Source organism: Mus caroli, unplaced genomic scaffold (assembly GCF_978045245.1).
Source record: "Mus caroli unplaced genomic scaffold, Mus_caroli_1 scaffold_7, whole genome shotgun sequence".
NCBI lineage: Eukaryota > Metazoa > Chordata > Mammalia > Rodentia > Muridae > Mus > Mus caroli.
In genome coordinates this window covers 69,212,662-69,236,676 of record NW_028227262.1, presented here as the reverse complement: position 1 = coordinate 69,236,676, position 24,015 = coordinate 69,212,662, and the positions used below count along the sequence as shown (strand labels likewise).

General features: G+C 36.6%; 1 protein-coding gene and 1 long non-coding RNA gene across 3 annotated transcripts in view; both read left to right on the top strand.

Annotated features, from left to right (window-relative positions):
• The window catches only part of Lrrtm4 (leucine rich repeat transmembrane neuronal 4), a 792,914-nt gene that overhangs the window by 93,649 nt on the left and 675,250 nt on the right, over positions 1-24,015 (top strand). The gene's annotated exons all lie outside the window — the stretch shown is intronic.
• Positions 10,907-21,371, top strand: LOC147003946 (uncharacterized). The gene is made up of 3 exons (XR_015047511.1): positions 10,907-11,177; positions 16,513-16,573; positions 20,988-21,371. It is a non-coding gene; the product is annotated as an uncharacterized LOC147003946 (long non-coding RNA).

Genomic DNA, 24,015 nt, shown 5'->3' with positions numbered 1-24,015 from the left:
AGCAAAAGAACAGGAAGACAAAAACAAATAAAAAGCAATAGGAAACAAAGTCTACAAAAATACCATTGAGTTTGTTTGTATGTTGACTATTGTTGACCATGTGGCCTACCATACATATGGATTATATACCCAGTGAGACAGTGAGACTACACTGGAGAAAGCTATTTTATTTTCTTTTATTCATTGCATAGTTTTTATTTACATTGCTAATGTTATCCCCTTACTCTATCTCCTCTCCAGAAACTCCCTATATAATCCCCCCTCCTCCTGCTTCTATGAGGGTGCTCCCCACCCACCCACTCCCTCTTCCCTGCTCTGGCATTCCCCTACACTGGGGCATCAAACCTTCCCAGTACCAAGGTCCTCTCCTCCCATTGATGCCAGACAAGGCCATCCTGTTATATAGGCAGCTGGAGCCATGGCTTGCTCCATGTGTACTCTTTGGTTGGTAGTTTAGTCCCTGGGAGCTCTAGGGTGTCTGGCTGTTCATATTGTTGTTCTTCCTATGGGGTTGCAAACCCCTTCAGCTCCTTCATTCCTTTCTCTAAATCCTCCATAGGGGATCCAGTGCTCAGTACAATGGTTTGCTGCAAGCATCCACCTCTGTATCTGTCAGGCTCTGGCAGAGCCTCTCAGGAAACAGCTCTCTTAGCCTCCTGTCAGCAAGCACTTCATGGCATTCACAATAGTGTCTATGTCCAATTTTCTGAGGAACCGCCAGACTGATTTCCAGAGTGGTTGTACAAGCTTGCAATCCCACCAACAATGGAGGAGTGTTCCTCTTTCTCCACATCCTTGCCAGCATCTGCTGTCACCTGAATTTTTGATCTTAGCCATTCTGACTGGTGTGAGATGAAATCTCAGGGTTGTTTTGATTTGCATTTCTCTGATGATCAAGGATGCTGAACATTTTTTCAGGTGCTTCTCAGCCATTCGGTATTCCTCAGGTGAGAATTCTTTGTTTAGCTCTGAGCTCCATTTTTTAATGGGGTTATTTGATTTTCTGGAGTCCACCTTCTTGAGTCTAGGTTTGGTGTCTGTATAAGGGATGGATTCCCAGGTGGGCAGTCTCTGAATGGCCTTTCCTTTAGTTTCTGCTTCACACTTTGTCTCCATATTTGCTCCTGTGAGTATTTTGTTCCCTCTTCTAAGAAGGATTGAAGCATCCACACTTTGGTCTTCCTTCTTCTTGAGCTTCATGTGGTCTAGGAATTTTATTGTGGGTATTACAAATTTTTGGACTAATATCCATTCATCATTGAGTGCATACCTTGTATGTTCTTTTGTGATTGGGTTACCGTACTAGGGGTGATATTTTCTAGTTCTATCCATTTGCCTAAGAATTTCATGAAGTCATTGTTTTTAATAGCTGAATAGTACTCTATTGTGTAAATGTACCACATTTTTTGTATCCACTCCTCTGTTTAAAACATCTGGATTCTTTTGAGCTTCTGGGTTTTTTGTTTGTTTGTTTGTTTGTTTTTCCACCACAGATCCTCTTATGACACTTAATTTTCTCAGTTTTATTTCTCTCTCAGATTTAGAAAATTTCTGCAACTTCCATTCTTGAAAGAATGCCCCAATGTAGGAAAATTCCTTTATTTTCTCTCCCTTTCTCCTTCCCTCCCTCCCTCTCTCTCCCTCCCTCTCTCCCTCCCTCCTTCCTTCTCTCCTTCCCTCTTTCTCTGGTCTCATACTTATTCCTTCCATACATCCCACTGTGTTTTCCTAGGCAATCTTAGAGGACACCCATTATTCTGCTCCCTGTCCAGAACTCTAATTCTAAAGAGCTATGGCCCTGGAGTAGCTCACACATTTCAATCACATGCATCCTTGTTCGATTTGCTTATTACTCTGTCTTAAGAGAAATTTTCCATTTGTGAAATGTTTGCAAAGATGATTTTCTTGTCATCTCCTAATCTTTGGTAAACTCAGAGAAAACTACATTCTAAATCAATAGCTCTCCCCAAAGGAATCTGTGACTCAAAAGCACCAAAATGACTGAGCATTTGGTACCAGTGTCAGAAGTACCAGAAATACTCAACAGAGGCACCTCTAGAAAAGAATATGAGCTCTTCAGATTATATATGTATATATATATTTTAATTAGTATTATATAATATCTTGTAGAGTATACCAATATATAGTATAGCAATGCACTGCACATGGATGAGAATGAATGCACCCATCCAGCCTATTGGACTATTCTAAGTCTTCATCACTTTCCCTAAACCTGTGTTTCCCCATTCTCCTCTCCTCTTGCCCATTTGCACCTGTTCTCTCTCTCTCTCTCTCTCTCTCTCTCTCTCTCTCTCTCTCTCTCTCTCTCTCTCTCTCTCTCTCTCTTTCTCTCTCTCTCTCTCTGAGGTTTTTGTTTGTTTTTCAAGATCAGGTTTCTCTGTATAGCACCCTTGCTGTCCTAGAATTCTTTTTGTAGACTAGGATGGCTCTAAACTCACAGAGATATTCCTGCCTCTGCCTCCAGAGTACTGGAACTAAGGACATTCTCCACCATGCCTGGTTTCATTTGTTCTCAATTTTAACTTGGAGCTCAGAGAATAAAACTCTTTATTCATCCTTTATTAAGAAGAAAAATAGAAACAAGAGAGAAGTTGGGGCTGTCTTTCATGTTGAGACCTACGCTAAATACATACTACATTTTCTTTCTGGAGTTATAGAACAATAAATTACCAAAGACATAATAAAAACCACATAATACCATCCCATTTCCTTGGTCTTACACAATATCCTTCTGTTTTTGATACTCCAGAACTCGGCATCATTCCATATGCATATCTTTCAGAATAGCAGCATGAAAAATTATGATGACTGTGGGCTCTGCTAAGCTACTTAACCTGTCTGTGCTCCTACCCATCTCTTAAATAGGGATGACACAACATTGACCATGTGAGGTGTCCCGTGTGAGTTTCCTGGAAAGGGGATTTGCATGTTAAGTTTACTAGGCACTTTCCCACTCCAAACAATAAAATTAACAAATATTGCTTTCTGTCCTTGTTTGTGAGACAAAGGAAAGTGCAAGAAGAAAGTGGACCTGGTACTGAAAAGATGGGAAGGTGTCTACTCTTCACAGCTGTGATGCTATCGATGCCAAGCTGTGTAATTTTCTATTAGTAACACAAATAGGGTGTAATTAGGAATAACAGTTCCAACTGGTCTCTTCACATTTGCACACACCCATACACATGCGGGTACATGCACACACACACACACACACACACACACACATACACATATGCATATATACATATATATATATTACATTTGTGTATGTATGTGCATATGGGTAAACATACTTCCATCTTCTCTAGGGAAGCAAATGCTATTGAAGAACCAGTGTTGAAATTAAGAACTCATTACAATGGTCCCCTCCGTTTCTTCTTTCAGCACTGCTGATAATGGCATATTACAATTTGGGATGAACAGATGAGTTTGAATACATGAAACATATTTTGATTCTTTTTGGTAACATGTTTAGAATGATAGTGATATGAACCTTTAAATTATTTTTGCTAGAATTTTAGTTGTCATTTTTGTAGGCAAAGGGATAATTTGAAGATGAGTCTGGGGAGGCACTCTGTCTATTCCGAGTCATAATATCATCACTTCTGTAAAAGGCTGACCTCTATCAGAACTCAATATAGGCAGCCTTGCCAATCATCTATATCGGAGACTGCAGTCAGAGCAGGGGCTCAGCAGGAGGTCAGAACTTGTACAGCCATCCTCTGCACCACAGATGATTTTTATGCAAACCTGTCCTGACAGTGACAGAAGTGCTAATACTACCTTCTGTGTGGCCTGGCACATGGCCTACTTTATAGTCCCTTGAGAGTGCATAAGAAATTAATTATAGAATGATTAAGGAAAAGGAACATTTTCATAATTTGTTTTCTCTCTGTGCACCTTTCTCTTGATTTCCCCTATGGCTCCTACATCTAATCTGCTATTTAAATAAACAATTCCATCTCTGCGTCTATATGGAAAGGGAATTGGTTAAGAAATAAGTTGTACAAAGGCAACGCTATGATTCCTACATTCAGTCATTATAAAAACCTTTGTTTGAAAACAGCAAGGTAATCCAACAACAGTAGGACCTCCTCAAACTACATTCAAAGTCTTCTGTAGCCTGACATATGTGCTCCCAAGATCACTGAAATATTCAAAAATGTATAATGAAGTCCATAGGGCTTGTGAGAAAATGAAGTTAAATGTGTAATACTCACAAAACAGTCAACAACACATGAGGAACAAACACATGACCAAGAATAGTGCAGCTGTATTCATGTTGCCTGGTTACAATGTCAGAAGCCTTGCAGCAATAAGGCACACAGACTTGCTGATGTAGGGTAAATATCTGAAAGATTGTTTGCATCCTAGGGACTTTATAAAGTAATAGGAGGATGAAAAAAAGGACACAAGGTATAAATGGGTATGTTTTAAAGAAGTTGATAGGAAATGTCTTTTTGTTTTTTATTGGTTATTTTATTTATTTACATTTCAAATGTTGTCCCTTTTCCTGGTCTCCTCTCTGCAACATCCCCATTCTACCCTCCCTCCCCTTTGCCTCTAAGACAGCGCTCCCTGACCCACCCACCTACTCCTACCTCAATGTTTTTTTTTTTTTTTTTTTTTTTTAGCATCCCCCCACCCCCTTCACTGGGGCAACACGCCTCTACCTCCACAGGACCAAGAACCTCCCTTCCAATTGATGCCAGATAAGGCAATCAATCCTCTGCTAAATATGTAGTGGGAGCCATAGACCCATCCGTGTATACTTTTTTCTTGGTGGTTTAGTCCCTGGGAGTTCTGAAGGGTCCAGTTAGTTAATATTGTTGTTCTTCCTCAATTCAAGGTCTTCCCATATGTTTTTATTCAGCTAGGTATAGATTGGGTTTCTGTATACCTTTAGTATTTTCACTGGCATAGTTATATAACAGGTTTCTCTAGGATATCATTGTATGTGTAGTTATTCCTACTAATTAATTTTCTGGGAACCAATTTGCACTTTGAGAACATTTATTAATGGAAAACATTAAGAGTTTTATGTTACCACTAGCAACCTGATGTTAGATATGAATCTTCTTGCACAAATATTCATACATTTTAATTTTTTTTATTTATTATGTTATAGTGTAAACCTATACTTAAGTATGTCCATCATGTGCAGGTCTGAAAGCAGGAAGGCCGTAAGGTGGCACTGGATTGCCTAAAACTGTAGTTGCCAGCAGTCGTCAGCCTCTGAGTAGGGGCTGGTAGCCAAAAGCAGGTTCTCTGCAAGAGCATCCAACGAACTTAATTGATTAGCCATCAATCCAATCCCAACATATAATAATTTTAATATCAGAACTTATTGCTAGGGATGTAGTTCTGTTATGACCAAGCACATATCCTTGGATTTAATCCCTAACACTACATAAACCATCTGATGGGTAGCACAAGCCTATAGTTCCTAAATCAATGAAGGAAATGGAGGATGACCAAAGGACAAAATCCTTGGCTGGATACAGAGTCCAAGGCCTGTTTGAAGCATATATGAGCCTATCTTTAAAAAAGGAAGAGTGTTTACTCTGCACATTTTCGTGTACAATGTATTTATAATAAAGTAGCCCTTCCTCTTACTCCTGCTCCACTGACACACCTGAAATCTACTTTTAATCAGTTAGTTCCTTCATTACCTTCTTTTTGTTATAATCGTGATTCAGATCATCAGTTTTGTATCTGACAATGCTTTTATTAAACAGTGAAGTCTCAAGTATATTTGCAAAGATATTTTCTCAATAGTGTTTAGGTTTGGCTTTTCAAACCTGACCTATTATCTAGACTGCTTATGTATACTGATAGAGAGAGAAAACATCTTCCACCAAATATGTGGTGAGATTCCTGACTTTTGCTTAAGACAGAAAATCAAGTGCTCTAAGGAAGCACAATGAATGAAGAAAGGCACATGGGACAGAATGTTTTGGAAAGTGCTTTGTTAAGGTTGATGTCCACCCCCTGAATCTCCTTTGTGATGCTGTGATGCCTTTAATCCCTTCAATCCAGAGAGAGAGAGAGAGAGAGAGAGAGAGAGAGAGAGAGAGAGAGAGAGAGAGAGAGGCATATCTCTGAGTTTGAGGTCAGTCTGGTCTACATACTATGCTCCACAGAGAAACGCTGCCTGGAAAGACAAAACAAAAACAAAAACAAAAACAAAAACAAAAACAAAAACAAAAACAAAAACAAAAAGCAAGAGGAGAAACACTGTTGATATTAAGTCACAAAGTTATAAAAAGTGTTAGTATATACGAGAACTAAACCTGTTTCAGGGCTCAGAGTTGCAAACTCTGTCACTGATGAGACAGATTTATGGTAGCCTCACATTTCTTGGTCTCCTAAGACTCAGCACAAGTAAAGCCTTCCTGCTGAATGCAGACAACTACTGTCAGCAACAAACAAAGCAGGAATCTTAACCTCATTCTGTTACTCAGTCTGTTTGCAAACTGTATTTGCAATTGCATGGGTGAACATATAACTGCTGTAGTGGGAAGAGAAGAAAGATAATGCAAGAAATCCATGAATTCGCAGGACTATGCCCATAGTAAGATTTTGAAAAACATGAACAAGCAATCTTTTTTATTAATTTTAGAAAATTATCTTTATTTAGGTTTTCTGATGCAACACATGTATTAACTGATCAACATAAAATAAATAACACATTAAAGTAAGACTGGGCATCTTACTTATCTAATGAAGATCATCTACAAAGATTTTATCTTAGACCTTATAGCTCTATGATTGGGCATCTACCCAGAGTATAAGAATATGCATTAAGGGGCTGATGGGATGGCTCAACAGTTAAAAGTACTAGCTTCTCTTCTAGAGGTCCCAAGTTCAATTCTCAGCAACCACATGGTGGTTTACAACCATCTATTAGATCTGGTGCCCTCCTCCTGCATGGGAATGTATATGTAGCACAGCACTCATCCATTAAATAAATATTTTAAAAAAGAATCAACATTCCACACCACTTATGTGTGCACACATACACACTGACACATGTGCACACTAAATCACAGAGATAGAAGATAGATGATAGATAGATAGACAGACAGATAGATAGATTTTGAAATAAGAAATCTGAGAGAAAAGATTGTAATTGTCTGTTCTCATTGAATAGATATTGACCTAACAAGATAGTATTCAAACACCATAGTTAATTTCACTTTATAAAAGTGTTAAAGACCCCAACACTAGAGTATGCATATAGGCTACTGGAACAGTTAGGATACAAAAATTATCTATTGAACATTGTTTTGCCAGCCACCAATGTACACATGGCCATCTTTTTGTATGTGTTAATGTGAAAAAAATGTAAAATGAGAGAGGAAGAAGGGAGGGAGTCAGATATATTAGAGAGAGGGGGGATATGCTCACTGAATCTTAAATCTCATTTTAGTAAGGTTCAAAAAGTGAAAGTTTTGGAGATAATATTTTATGATATTTTTCAGTACATAAAAAGCTCCAAGCAGATGCAAGTTAGTGCACAAAACTGGCTAGCGGACTGTGAGTTCAACAAAAAAAGGTTTTAATGTTTATTATGTTGGCTAAAATTAGTAGTAAAATATTCTTTCAATTCTGAGATCTCTGTTTATCATTTTATATTTTAACGATTAGGATGTCTGTTTATTTGGGGGTAAAATAGGAAATACCACCCATCTAGGTGTGGGACAGCCTCACCATGTATCTTTGGTTTCATCTGCTGCTAATGTTCAGCAAAGAAAATGGTCACTTTTGTCAGAGACACAGCAAGTAGTGTTATGAGTATGTGATCAAGTAATCATGGTGAGGCCCCTAACTTCAGAAAATACAATTTTTTCTGCAGAAGTGTAAAGGGTGCATCTGTTGAAGAAATGGTCTCCTGGTGACTTAAAGCTCGATGGCTTCCTTGGCTGTCACCCAGATGACATGTCTGTCTCATAGTTGGGCAATGTGCTTAAAGGTTACAGCTGAATACCTAATGACATGACAGTAGGAGATACTATGTGTTAGTTTAAAGAAAAATGACTGTATTTATTAACAACTATCTTTCGAAAGGTCGGAATTTTGTTATGATAAGTGTAATTAAGATCAAATGGAGCATTTTATAAAGTTGGTAGTTGCTGCCTTCAATGATTTTGTTATATGTACTGAGTTTGTATCACTATGGTAAAGCAAGTGAATGGACAGATTATAATACCTGGTTGGATAAGTTCCTATGAGAGTTTTCCACTCTGCTATAAACTATGATACGTTATCGTTCTGCTTGTGCATCACTGATTCTCTTTGAGTAATGCTTAGTAACCACAATAACTCAGTGCCCAGGGCATCTGAGCTTGCTCAGTATTTCCTGCTAGGACATGTGACTCTTACATCTCACATCTCTCCTTGCTGAATTTGCCTTTTAAACAAAACTCTCAAGGTGTAGCTAAAATGGGCTCCTCACTCAGTGCTGTCCTTCCAGCTTTGCTCACTTTTTGTCATTTATTATTTTCTTTTTAGACTATAAGGTCAGATTCTCAACAGTGATGTTCAATTTTTTTGATTCATTGATAAGCATATTTAATTTAAAGGAGACCACTTGATGCACTCCTAAAATATGTGTATATTAGTAAATCTAGCCAATATTTGATAGTCTTTTTTATTAGATATTTTCTTCATTTACATTTCAAATGCTATCCAAAAAGTCCCTATCCCCTCCCCCATGCCCTGTTCCCCAACCAACCCACTCCCGCTCCCTGGTCCTGGCATTCCCCTGTACTGGGGGATATAATCTTCACAAGACCAATGGCCTCTCCTCCCATTGATGGCCTACTAGGCCATCCTCTGCTCAGTTGAGAAATGCTTCATCATCCTCCCTCAATGACTTTTCTTAGAATAAAAGAAGAGTGCAGGCTATGAATTCTGGCTGAACTTTTTCCTAGAACTTTATCTACCCACCTTACTAAATTCATATTTTCTATTCCTACATGCTATGTGGTTTTCTTCTGAAACTCTCTTAACATCGGGCAAGCTCTCTTGACACAGACATTCATCATGATGTTTATTCAGCAAACAGTAATAATCACATAATTAGATTGCACTTGCCCAGTGAGCCCATACTATACTCCAGATAACTACAGACACATTCCATGTGGATATCATTTGTTTCAAATTCATCATTTTACTTTCAATCATGTGTCGGCATGTAGCTTATGTGTTCATGAGTCACTGTGCTCGTAGAGCCCAGAGGAGCTTGCCATATCCTCTGGAACTGAAGCTGAAGACAGTTATATGGCATTTAACATAGGAACTGAGAAGGATGCACATGACCTATGAAAGAGCAGTGTGTGCTCTCAGACTCTGATCCAACTCCTAGCACAGATAATTGGACAGTTCTCATTTTAGAAAATCTGAAATATTGTTAGTAGTAAGAGTCAATTTATTATTATTATTATTATTATTATTATTATTATTATTACTTGGAAAGAAAATGAGCTACTGAAAGGAACACAAAATCATGCTTTCTTCCCAGGTGCTCCTACTCAAATAATGGTTCTAGATTAATTGTTTAATGAAACTGTCATTGGAAAAAGAAATACTTAAGTGAAGTGTGTTGGTCAAGGCACTTCTGAAGCCTCTTTGCACTTAGCACAGTTGTCCTTTCTGTAATAATCCTGTGTTCAAGTCTTTCCATGTTGTTCTATAGGATATCAGGAACCCGTATAGTACTGGATATATGTGTGTTAGACATTATATTTTATTACATTTATTATGTATGATAATTTATACATAACATACAGATGCATATTAAACATTGCCTTGTGTATCCAGACTGACCTTAAGCTCACTATGAAATCAAGAATAATCTTGAAGATCTGTCATCTTTCCTTCCCTTGCTGAGTTCTGTGATTAGAAATATGGGCTATCATGCCTGGTATCTGCAGTGCTGGGCATGGAATCCAAGACTTTATTAGGCCACATCCACAGTCCACAAATTTCTGAAGAAATTTCTCTACTGTTTTCCTTGATTCTTTTCCTATATCACATCGTTCAGGATGAGGAGGACTGTTCTTCTCGTTTCCTTGCCATTGCTTCTTGTACTGGTTAGGGGATGTAAAGGAAGTTCTGGAGAAAACCACCACCCTCTTCTAATGGCCTTCCCGTGGATTGCCTTAGGAAATGTGCATCCGTGCCACCAGAAAACAAACGTATTACTCAAGTGAGGGAAACAATCCCAAATATAGGAACTGAAAAAATATATTTTTAAAGATACAGTGAACAATGACCGTGTATTGCAACTATGCACTTATTACTGAGACAAATATTTATTCTTCTGGGCACAGTTTTTTTTTTTTTACTGCCCAAATTTAACAAGTTTAATATCTTTGTAAGAGAAAAAGTGATAAGAAAGAGATGTATAAAATAATTCAACGAAAAGGTTTGGACATGCCAAGTTATTTCACGAAATGTGGAGCAAAACTCCAAATAGTGATTGTTAGCATCAAATGAGTTTACCTACTCTAAGAACACCACTATTTCTGGAAACTAGCTAACCACAGTAGGTACTACATAATTAACCTCATTTATTTGATCCAGAAAAGATTTGAGAGCTGTTATGAAGGACCACTTAAAATTTTATGCATTAGGTACAAATCATTAAAAAAGATAAATTTTTTAAAAGTGGCAAAGAAGAAGCTACCTCAAATACTTTTGTTCTTTCATCTCATCTATTGTAGTATTTACCAATGTATCCATATAGATTTTAATTCTAAGAATTTAAATAAAATTTACGGAGTTATCTTCAAATTAATATAGAAATTTAGGAATATTTCAATTTCTCATAAATGTATGCAAGAATAAAAATATATTAAAAGAGTCAGATGCATCTGTGTGTGTTTGTGTGTATATGCTTGTGTCTGTGTGTGTGTGTGTGTTTGTGTGTGTGTATTATTTTACTTTATATATTTCTCTGAATGTTTCTGTACCAAGTGCTTGTGTGCAGTGCCTTCAGGAGGCCAGAAGAGGATGTCAGACCCCCTAGAATTTGAATTGAATTGGAATTTAAGACAGCATGCCGGTTTTGGGAATCAAACCTAGGTGGATTCTACAGAAGAGCAGCAGTGCTCTTAATCATTGACCTAGCTCTCCAGCCCCACCCAAAGGTTAGTTTTTCTTCATCTATGTTATTTAATTATTTATGATGAGAGTGGTTTTGTAGTAGTAAATCAAATAAATGGTTCCCTGTGTATACAACTTCTTCATTGAAATTGGGAGAACATATCTCAACTAACACAAAACAATCAGTCAGATTGTTCCACCAAATATCACCCACATCCCTTACGCGTCAAATTTATTCGGTTGAAGAAGGACTATACATTTTCTAAGGGCCTTGAAATTTTTCTAAATCATATTAGGTACAGAGAATTTGAGAGCATCAAGTAGTGTTCATAAACTAATCATCAATATCAGACACCACAATTGTACAAAATAAATTGTATTTGCATTGGCTTTGTAAGATTCACTTCTGTAACAATTTATTCAAAAGTACTGAACTAGTCCTGATTTGTAAACTTAAAGGGTAGAATCTGCTGACTTTTCTTCATTTGGCATTCATATTCTGAAAAACAATGTCCATAATAAAATTATTTTCAAAACAAACATTTAATTTCTTGTAATACTATAAAGATGAAATATATTCACTTTTTACATTTCCATGTATTTGTGTGTGCATGTGTGTGTGTTGGTGGGAGGGTGTTTGTGTGTGTGTGTGTGTGTGTGGTAGAGTATGCATGCTCCATAGTCATCAAATGGCATAAAACAAATGTGACAGTCAGAATACAACTTGTAGTCTGTCATCTATGAAGGAATGAACTCAGATTATGAGGCTTGGCCACACATATTACCACAGCTGCTAAGCAGTTTTTCTCAGTTTTGTCACCAGGAGACTGTACCCTCAAATCTTGTTGTTTCTCATGCAGGCTTTGGGTTTTCTTCAGCCTACTTAAAGAATATTCCATTTCACCCATAGTTTAGTCTGTTTGAAGAATATTAAAATGTATCTACAGTTTCTTCACGAATGCATCATTATTTAAGAGCAGTAATGCTGAATAGCATTTATTATCCCATGGAGCAGATATCCATTTCCACATTTAGATATACAGTATAAGGTTAAGGAAACAATCTTTGTGACTTCTAGCTTGGATTATGTTGGTCCTGCTCTGGCAGTTAAAAAGAACTCTTAACAAGTTGGGTGAGATGTCAGCTCTGTAATTACAGATGCTTCTTAGGCTACAGGAGTACCACAATGTTGAAATGGCCAGAGCTATAGAGTGAGCTCATGGCCACCCTGGGCAACTCATTTTTATTTTTAGTATAAATGGTGGGAAGGTACAGATAGAGTTCAAAGGTAGAATGATTTCCCAATGTGCTCCAAGCCATAGTAAAATGGCCATTACGACAACCAATTAGTCAATCATTTAGTCTATCAAATTCAAGTTGTCCCTGAATCAATTACCTTACCTACAAAATGATAGCACATTGCCTTATAGTTTCTGCTCAGTGGATTAAGTAAATAGCATACATAAAAGAAAATAACAATAGATTAGATTTCTAGTCATGTATTATTGCTAGATATAATCTAGTTTATCTCTGATTCTAGAAAACACATATTTTTAATGTATAAATTTTGATTTCTATATTATTCTATGTTATTATTATATCAAAGCCTTGTAGATATCCTATTATGGCACTTCCTTTAAAGATTAAAGGAAATTTTTTACTTGATAACTTGCTCAAAATTAGTTGTTTTTCTCAACTGCAACATGAAGTAAATATGCTCAGATTTAGGTATTAAAATAAAAAGTCTTTTTAAATTCATGCTCATGTTAATATTGAGTTCATTTAATTACATTCAACTTAATTCTAAAGCATGAAAGTAAAAAAAAAAAGAGGAAAAGGAAAGAAAAACAGTGTATGCATTTAGCCTTAGAAACAGCTCAATATAGGGCTGTTAAGAACTCTAAGTGGAGAATTATCTCATTTAATATTTACAGCATTCTAAATTTGCTCTCAAAAAAATTTGCTCTACTATGTTTATAGTCACAAAATCTCAGCCTTAAAGAAGATTTTTTTTCAATAAAACATTAATTCAGGCTCCAATATAAAATGTTACTCAAATACTGCTCACTCAAACACCATACATACCCCAGAGCCTATAAGGACAGCTGTGCATTACTCTCATTTAGAATAATTTACAGGATATGTCTTCATTCCTGACTGATAACATAGCTTGGGTTACCTCTGTCACTAACTTCTAGTTCTATTGCTGTGCACAATTCTCAAGGCCTCTGTCATTTACAGTTTTAGAGAGTAAGTCTGGATCCATGCTATCAACATCAATTCTTTGAATGAATTACCTGCTTCCTGGTTGGGTGAAAAGGATCAGTGGAGAAATTACTTGCTGAGTATGAGGAGCTAAGTTTAAATCCCCAAAGACCGCACAAAACAGGCAATACAGTGACCACCTGTAATCGTATCGGTCTTAAAGAAAGATGAGAAAGAGAGACAGGATAATCCCTAGATGCTCCAGGGCCAGTGTGACAGTCTCTAAACAAGGTAGAAGACATAGACCAGCACGGAGATTGTTCCGAGTTAAAATGTGCATGTTCATACACACAGGCAAGCATGCACACATGTATATGCACACATGCACACAAGGACACACACATATACATGCACACACACACATGGACATGCACAGAAGGACATACACACACGCACACAGACTCACACAGAGACACATGCACACACACATAAACATACACACTCACAAATGCACACACTCAAACATTCAGATACACGCTCGCGCGCGTGTACACACACACCACACACACACACACACACACACACACACACCATGAGTTTCATGACTACCTAAATGACCAAATGAAGTACTTTGTTCTCAAAAGCTTCCGTGGGTGATTTACAGGGAACTGTACCTGTACTTGTAACTGTGTTATTTTCTCACATATTTCCTTAATTCCTATTTTTTCTATTATTATCAAAAGTGGAAAAGTCATTTTTATGTCACCACCTACTTAAAACACACTGTTACAGCTAAAAGATCAAAATCTAAGTTGAAAAGCCCTTTTATTAATGTATCAATTTCTGTAGTCTATAATCTGTATCAAGGCTATTTTTCATAGCTCTACTCAGCTACATAATTTGATTTACTACTCTACTAGAATGCATATTTTTTTATTCCACTCATGGTTTAGCAATATAATTTGTACATATTTTACATGCATCATAAATTATATTTTATAGGCTCTGAAATATAATTGTGTGACCTATCATTAATTTAAAGAAATTCAGTTATTTCTTATTTTAACCTGGACAACTTCCCTTTTCTTCCATTTAAAATGATATTAAGTCATTCGATTGTACTGCTACTTACTATGCAAAATTATTACTACATATATAATAAATTTTGATTTTGAAATATTTTTAAAAGAAATTGTGTTTAGGATGTACTACATAGTACAAATATACAATAATGGAGAAATGGGTTATAATTTAAGTAGAGAAAATCTACTAGATGAAATGAGGTATATCTCACTAATTGTTTATACATATGTCCTCACCACTAACAATTTTTCCCTTAAGTTGTAGATAAAACTCAGTTGTAAAATGAATATTGCCAATTCTGTCCCAGAAGCTGTGTCACTTCTGCAGTCTGCATAAATGAGAGCTTATGTTATTATTTATTCAGGAAAAATAAAATGCAATGGATATTTTAAATGGTCTACATAAAATAAAAAATCTTACATATACTCATTAATTATTCTGCCTTATGTATTATTAGAAATTATCATTAAGATTTACAATTTACTTAAAAAAAAAAGATTGACTATTATTTGCATTGAAGTGTGTCTGAGTGAGTTTATGAGCTCCACGTGCATATAGAAGCTCACAAAGTCGGCGGGTACCAGATCTGCATCAACTAGAGTTAGAGGATAAGATGTTTTGAGGTTCCATGTTGACACTGGGAACAAAATCTGTGTCCCACATGAATAGCAAATACTGCTAATTGTGGAGCCGCCTGACCAGCCTCCTGCAGAACACTTTTTATGTTGTCCATTTTCACTTTATAGACCTTGATGAGAGCAATGGCAATGGGTTACATTTATCTATGGAGTTCTTTGTCAGAGATAGATATGTATTGATTTTAAATTCAGAGAGTTTCTATTCTTTTCCATGTAAAGGTTATGCCCCATTTTCTTCCAAACAACCTGGTTATAGTTTTCATTATAATTCATCTAAAATATGGGCTCTAATCACTAATTCTGTGGAATGCTGTGGCTGAAGGAGTCACTGGGCTTGAGGCAATACAAGAGTCAGCAAATAGAGTTTCTTACAGGGTCGAATCTCTGTGCAACACAAAGGCCTTATGAAATGCAAAGCACATTTACAATTTCTCCTGCCTGCTGCTCCGAGTGGCTTGGTTAATGACCTTAATGCTTATGTTAAGAAACTATTGTTGCTGATATTTTAAAAACGCTAAACAATTTTATCTTGTGTGTATGATACCTAAGCATCCATGTCTTTGCTTGTTTATGCATGTGAGTACAGATAGAACACCTCTGTGAATAATTGCCTCCACAGTTGTTTGATTCATGGAACCTGTAGTTGTTTGCAGTTCTGTATACCTGGCTCACTGAGCCGTGAGCTTTGAGGGGTTCTAAAGGCCACATCTTTCATCAGACACATTGGGATAGCAGGCCCATGCCAGTGGTGATTATGCTTTTGCATGGTTCTCGGGATGCAAACTATATCTTCACTTCAATGATTTTAATACATGCACATTTCTCATTGAACCATTTCCCTAGACACAGCATTTTGTCTCATTCAAAAGTTTGTAAAAAAAAAAAAAAACATGCATTCAACCAGCTGGAAATGTAACAGGTCTGTGTTATTGAAAGGTCATCTTAATTAAAAGGGATTCTCTTGGTAAATTTATTATACTTTGGGCTCTTTATAATCCAATCAGTGTCAATGGAAATAATCAAGATTTTCTTCTTAGCCTACAAACCAGACATGTGGAAGTCATTATTATAGATCAGTTATGTGGGTTAATATTTAACTTTGCAATTTTTAACTCTTTTTCTGGTGTTTTCTGATAAAGTCTCATTTATTTCTGGGCTGGCATCAGCATTGCTATGAAGATATGAATAATATTGAATGACTTATCCACTTGCTTCTAACACCCAAGTACTGGAGTAAGAGGCACAGAACAGCATACTCATTGCAGCCTATTTGATTGTAGCCATAGGTTTGTAAAAGTCTTTAATTACTGATTCTCACAGTTTTTCTTATAATACTCCACAATAGTGCACTGTGTTTTGGTGGAAAGATTACTCAATAATTTCAGTACTGTTTTTCCTTCTTGTTTTAAATCATTAATGGGTATCCTGGTCATGTATTTCTACATGAATGAAGAAGAAACACTATCTGGGAACAGGTGCACAGACCAAGGAAACAAGAAAGTAAAACAGAAAAGGTATGAATCAAACACCCCTTTTGGATTGTTGATCTGCCATGCTTTTAATACTAGAATCACAGTTACGGTGTGTATAACCTGTTTCCCCAGCTTTGCAGTTAAAAAGGATGCAATTATTTAGGTATACAGATAAGGTTGCTCAGCTAAATATTTGCAGCAATAAAGCCATTTGATTAGGGAATCACTGAGTAATAAGCTTGAAAACAAATTTTATGGCATAATTTCTTTTCACAAATTGTACTAATTTTTTCTCTTCTAATCTTCAAATTACTGGGACATTTTTCTTCAAAATCAATTATGTTATCAATTCAAGAATCTCAAAAAAGTTTAAATAACAGTGTGCAAGTGGTCCTTTCAAGCACACAGTGGTTCTTAAGTGCTTCTCCTGTCCCTCCTGGGGATGATTTAAGTCACTTTTGTTGTTGTGTTGAGTGAAAATTGGGGTTCTACTTATTTCTAGCTTGTAAAGGGGTGCAACTAAACACACTGCAAAGCACAGGACACACCATCATATCAAGAAAAACCTCCATGTACAATGCTGCTGGTTGTATCTCCTTGCTATGAGTAAAGGCTTAGTGCTTCTAACTGAGTTGTACTTGTGTGTGTACATTTGGGTCCATTTCTGAGTCTTCCACCTACTGCTGTGTTACACAGGGGTAAGTGACCCTACTCTACATTTAGAGTATGAATTCTGTGGTGATGATACCTCAATAATAAAACTGATTTCAGAGAAAATAACATTTGCAGAGCCTTGAACCTCTAAGCTGGAGGGAAAGATTCTAATAAATTACAGCAGGTATATATTAATTTTGTCTATAGATAGCTATTCAGATTGTAACTTGTAAAACATTATTTTCCAAAACAATACTCAATTTCTGCCTGTGGTTCCTGTTTCAGAACTAAGAAAATTGAGCTTTTTGTTAATAAACTGGCTAGACTAATTAATTATTTCCCTGACATATTAAGATCCCATTCTTATTTTTGTGTTGTCAATGTTGAATGTAACTTCAGGAATTAAATCAAAACCTGTTAAAAGTCCTCAGTTCTTGGTGGCCATCATCTTGGTGGCCATCAGCTCACTGTACAGTTTTGTTAACTTTTTTCCCCTCTGGTTCCTATTATAGGTGTGCAAACCTAAGACTTCCTTAATTCTTTTTAGTAATTCTTTCATTACTATGATTCTATAGGAAACTCACTAAGGTAAATACTGTCTTGGACAATGTTGTCCTTTGCTTCAACAACATTGGTGTTTGGTATTGGAAACCGAGAACCCTGGTGCCTTTGCATGACAACTGGGTCAGAAACCTTGTAATATTCGACCTATGACTTATCTAGAGATTTCATTAATCCCTTTCTGAGAAAGCTAAGCCTGAAGTGGGAATGCTAAATAGGAACGCATAGCTCCAAATCAACTGAATTCAATTTTTCTTGAAGTGCTTCCCTATGGATAGAGAAATATTTATTTAACCTGTAGTATGTCCTGGTATGGCTTCCCAAGAGCTATGAGAAATGTCCCACATCAATTAATAATTCAAAAACTCAAGAAAACATATCAAAATACTAGAATTCTAAGGTTTTTTTTCAAAAGTTTTGAATTTTGTGGCAAACTCGGAATCTTACAAATTAGCAAAGGAAGTTTAGTTGCAATGCTTCTTACATGTTAACTGCTTTTCTCCAGACATCTGTGTTTGCAACCTCCCTATATAAATTCTGTCTATTTCTATTATATTACTCATGTAAGACCTAAGGCATGACTTTTGAATCTGAAATGCCTTGTTGAAGAACTGAAGTGTTGTTTACACGGCCAAACCAAGGATTTCAAAGAAAGCCATTCATAGGCAGTTTAATCCTATGCTCAGTTAGCAGAGTTAATAGTATTAGGTTCTCACCTAGGGCCAATGACTTTTCTACTAACCAGCTCCTGACCCCAATAAATGTCCCTAAGTTGGATTCCAATTTCCAGAGCAGGTATTAAATGCAATTAGAAAGTGATTGGTTACTATCATAACATCCACAGCACTGTGGCACTTGTGGGTATGACCTTCAAGGCCAGCGATGATTGTAGCTCCCAGGGTTCATAGCTGAATAAAGTTGATGATTCCTTTTCTCTTTGGTAGTATGCATAGTATCTTCCAGAGCTATAAAAGTCAGATAATAGGGATGAAGCTTCCATGTGAGTATCAGTTGGTTTTATCCATGCTCTATAATTCAAGTATATCAGGCCTTACCTTTAGGTTCTATAAGGGTAACCAAGGGCAGTGGTAATGCAATAAATCTATAATGTTTGAGAATCTATGGGGCATTCTACAAATCAGTGCACGTTTCAGGTCTCATCAGATAAGTTTTTATTTTTATTTTTGTTTTTGTTTTTGTTTTGTTTTGTTTTGCATTAGATGGCAATTAACAGAGTCCTACAACTGGGCAAAAAGCAGAGAATGAGAGACAATGGAATGCTCAATACCACATGTGACATCTAAATCACATCCTTTCCTTCTAAGGCACATAGATCCTTGTGGAAGAGGGGGGGGGATGGCAAGTATAAGAGCTAGATGTGGTAGATGACTACAAACAATCAGTGTTTCCTAGGTACAGCATGCTGTGTTCACACATCAACTTATAATAGTTGTGATAGCAAGCTCAAGAAATGCTTTACCTCACGCCAAACACAATCCCAGGATGGGGAGATAGGGTAGACACAAAACTCCACCTATACCTGTAGACTTATTGGCAGTCGATAGCTTCTGAGTGAGAGGAAATCAGTTTTTCCTAATTTTGTGGGCCCTGGTAGGTTGACAAACTCCAGGGAAAATCCAACATCAAGAGTACATGAGCTTCAGAAATTGTCCTTGGTGGGTTAAGAAAAGAAGACAAAAAATTAGATGGGCAGAAAAGAGGGAGATGATTTTGGAGGAGTTGGAGGAAAGAGGCAAATATAATTAAAATATAGAGAATTCTCAATGAACTAATAGAAAAATGACATAAAATATTACAGGTTTGTATGAATTGTATTGATGCTCAGGAGTTGAAAAACAATGTGACTTTTTGTTGAACTTACTTCATCCACACTTTAATGAAGATGAAAGGGAAGTTTTGCTGATTTTATTTTGAGGGCAGTAATCCAAACAATTGGGTGTTTTCTTAGTGGTACAGTATTAAGGCTCAGGAGGCAGAGGCCGTGATGGTATGCTTGGATATTAAGTTTCTGAAATAAACCTCCAGACTCACATTTGTTCCGAATGTGTAAAGATGGTGAAGTTTTCTTTTTCCTCTCTTCATCTCTCTCTCACAATTGCCCTATCATTTTGCCAACAAAGGCCAACACACACTGAGTTGACCTCATCATTCTACCCACATGAGATAGAAAAGCTTCCAGGGAAGCAAAGATTTTGATTTCAGAGGATGGTCCAAAGTAATGAAGGAAGAATCATAGAAAGAAGGATTGACCTTGCTCCTGCCCACACTTCTTGATTTTATCTGCAAAGAAAAGGGACATTAGTACTTGTAATACTTCTTGTAAGAATTTTTCTAGAGGTGTTTTGTATGCTCATATAGACACATTCATCTATATATGCATGTGTCTGCATACTCATCTTTACATTATACACATATCTATTGACCTCAAAATATTGCTATCTTTACTATGCATACATTAAAATTTAAAAATGAAGAGATCATCATGACGACTTTATGGCATGGATTGCTTTTAATTTTTTTAATTTATTTTTTAATTAGGTATTATCTTTATTTACTTTTCAAATGCTATCCCAAAAGTCCCCCCAGAACCTCCACCCCCATTCCCCTACCCACCCACTCCCACTTCTTGGCCCTGGCGTTTCCCCCTACTGAGGCATATAAAGTTTGCAAGACCAAGGGGCCTCTAATGACAGCAATGACATCTTTCACCAATGTGCACATATTCTCTAATTAAATAAAATTGGTTTATCCTTCCAGAGCTTAATAAAAGATATATTTTTATAGGATATACCATATGCAACTTGCCAGAGAAATGATGTATAAAATCATATACGTTGTTGTCTTTGAAGTGCAAATTGAATCATTATAAGATTCTCACTCAATTATTTCCTTGTGTCAGATATCTAAGATAGTAAATACAAGCAATACATTTATCTTATCTACAAATTACATGGAAATATTTCCTCAATGAGTGAGAATCAATAAGAGAAATTAGTAGATAATTCATAGATATCATCTATGGAAACATCTATGGATACTTAGAGAGTAGGTTGATGATAAATGAGTTACTAATAGACAAATTGAGATAGATAAAACATAGGCATATAGGAAGAGAGAACCAGTAGAGATCATATCCAGAAGTTAGGAACTGCCTCCAGTTGAGGGATGGGACCACCCACCCATCTCAAAAATATTAACACAGAATTGCTTCTGTCTAAAGGAAATGTAGGAACAAAGAGTGGAGTAGATGGTGAAGGAAAGGCCATCCAGAGACTGCCCCATTTAAAGATCCATCCCATTTGCAAACACCAAACCTAGACCTGTTGCTGATGTCTAGAAGCGCCTGCTGACAGGAGCCTGGTATAGCTGTTCCCTGAGAGGCTCTGCCAGAGCCTGACCAATACAGATGCAGATGCTCCCAGCCAATCACCTGACTGAGCACAGAGACCCCACAGGATGAACAACAATATTGATCAACCAGACCCCCACCTCCAGAGTTCCCATGGACCAAACCACCAACCAAAGAATACACATGGAGGGACCAATGGCTCCATCTCATTATGTAGTAGAGTACTGCCTTATCTAGCATCAATGGAAGGGGAGGCCCTTGGTCCTGTGGAGGCTCGATGCCCCAGCATAAATGAGGTAGGAGTGGGTGAGTGGGTGGGAGAGTACCCTCATAGAGGCAGAGGAAGGGGGAGGGAATAGAGGGGTTTGCAGAAGAGAAACTGGGAAGGGGATGAAATTTGAAATTTCAATAAATAAAATAACCAATAAAAAAGAAACATAGGAATAGTAGATAATAAATGAGAGATGAAAAGAGATGATAGATAGAAGACAGACACACACACACATGATAAGTGGATAGATGATAGAGAAAACTATAGATAGATGTAGACACAGATAAATAGACACTAGTATATAGACATATGATACATAAAGAAAATAGATTGATAGATCGATAGATGAGAGAGAGATACATAGATAGATAGATAGATAGATAGATAGATAGATAGATAGATAGAAGATAGATACATAGATAGATAGATAGATAGATAGATAGAAGATAGATGATACATATCAAAGGCATAGTAATATTTAGTAGCTGAGAGAGTGATAAAAGGTAAATAACATATAATAGTTAAAGATATACATACATGTGAGGACATATTTGTAAGAGGAATGAATAATTATGGTGGCTGAGAAGGACCAAAGTAGGCTGTTTTCAAACTGGCATCTCAGAAAAGAAAATATAGCAGCTCTCTGTTTAAATTTTGAGCCTTGTGAAAGTCCCACAGTTTATTTAGTGTTCTGATACATTGATATCAAGAGAATAAAGTTATCCCAGCTGCGGAGTGTAGGTTGGTCCTCCCTCTATATTTTTATGCCATAGAATTTCCATTTAGTTGGATAGGGTCCATGCCAAGGGCAAAGCTCCTCACTGAGTTTGTATATTTACATGTCATTTCCCATGTAAACACTCTTAACAACAAACCACAAAATAAATAGGGTGGGTTACCCTATCCCCACCATATGTATACTTGAAATTAAGTGTCTCATTTGTCATGTTTGCCTCAGTAAATGTAGACAGATGCTAGCAGGAATGGACAATAGGGTAGTTTTCAAATGTTCATTGTCTGTTTTCTTTTTGAAACAGACTTACGATGAGCCTGGCTAGGTTTGAAGCTTAAACTGACCTCAAATACTTGATTCTGTTGCCTCAGCCTTCTGAGTGCTGGGATTACAGGTGTATGCCACCATGGCTACCTTTAGTTTTCAGAATTGTAGCACCTGAGGCCAAAGGTGCTACTTGTTAGGTAATGTTGTCTGTGTTTCTTATGTACAATATAGTATACTAAGAACATATACATGAAAAATTATCCAAATATTGTTAATTAGCATATTTATCCGCTACTTTTAAAGCAATGTCTCCTTTAAAGAATATGATGTGACATATATGCTGAGAAATACACAATGACCATTGTGTCAGTATCTTAGAGCCTACCTACATGAATGAGAACATTATTATATCAGTGGGTGAGATAGTATTACTGGACCATAGTCACACCTATATTTTGTTAAGACTAAATATTAGTATGTAATATATAATGCTGTCCTCTTATTGGGTCAAATCGCTTTGTTGTAAAATATATTTCAATTTAATTCTCCTATGTAAATGAAGATTATTTTATTAATGTCTTCTCCTTCATTCTACCACTATACCCTGATACTTATTCTACTCTTCTACTTATATTAGTATTTTAGGTTCATAAATGAGATTATGTACCATTGATGTTTTTTGTTTGGCTCATTTTCCTTAAATATTCCTCAACAGAGTATAAATTACAGGATTTTCTTCTTTATATGGATGGGTATTTTTCCATTGCATATAGATATGTTTCCTCCTGTTTATCCATTCTTTTGAGTTGGTTCTGTATCTTGGTTATTTTAAATAATGATATAATTGTCATGAGAGAGAAGTTATATTTTGTAATGACTAACTTAATTTTGCACACATGCACAGACAGACCAACAGAGATTCAATAGTGTGCTTGCCTTTTGAATGAAAGGGCATACTCTAATTTTTAGATCATTATCTTAGATCATAAACAGTATTGCATGGTCTATTATGCTGGATCTAGACTAATTCTTAATACCTCTCTTTACACTAGCCCACATTCCAGCTCTGTTGCCATTTCTTACCCCTCACTGCTTCACTCCCACTGACTCAGCATTCCTATGCTTAGAATAATGTGGATAGTTCACTGTGTACTCCTACATTTAGGTTATTTATAAAAGTCTTTAAATAAAATTACTGTCAAACCCCAGGAGTGACATTGCTAAACTTTCCCTACCAGCACACAATTAATTTTGCTCTGTTCTTTTTCTCCTAATTATCATGGTAGTCAACATGCACTTGCTGAGCAGCTCACGGTGTGCCTATAGGCATACAAGAATATCCACGCATGTACTGCTGGATTCTAAGATAGGAAAGGCACTCAACTTTGTCACAAAATGAGTAAACTTTGTTTGCATTTTTGAAGAGTCTCAATAATGACATATTGCTGGAGAGCATGAAGTAGTATGTCTGCCACTTACTGCTCTATTTCCCCCACTAGTGGCCACAACGGTGAATCTTACTGAGAATACATGGCAGATTTTAACTTGAACGTTTTGAACACCTCTTCAATTGACCTTCAATTTTTTTTTGCAACCTATAGCTAAGAAATACAGATAATTCTTTTAAA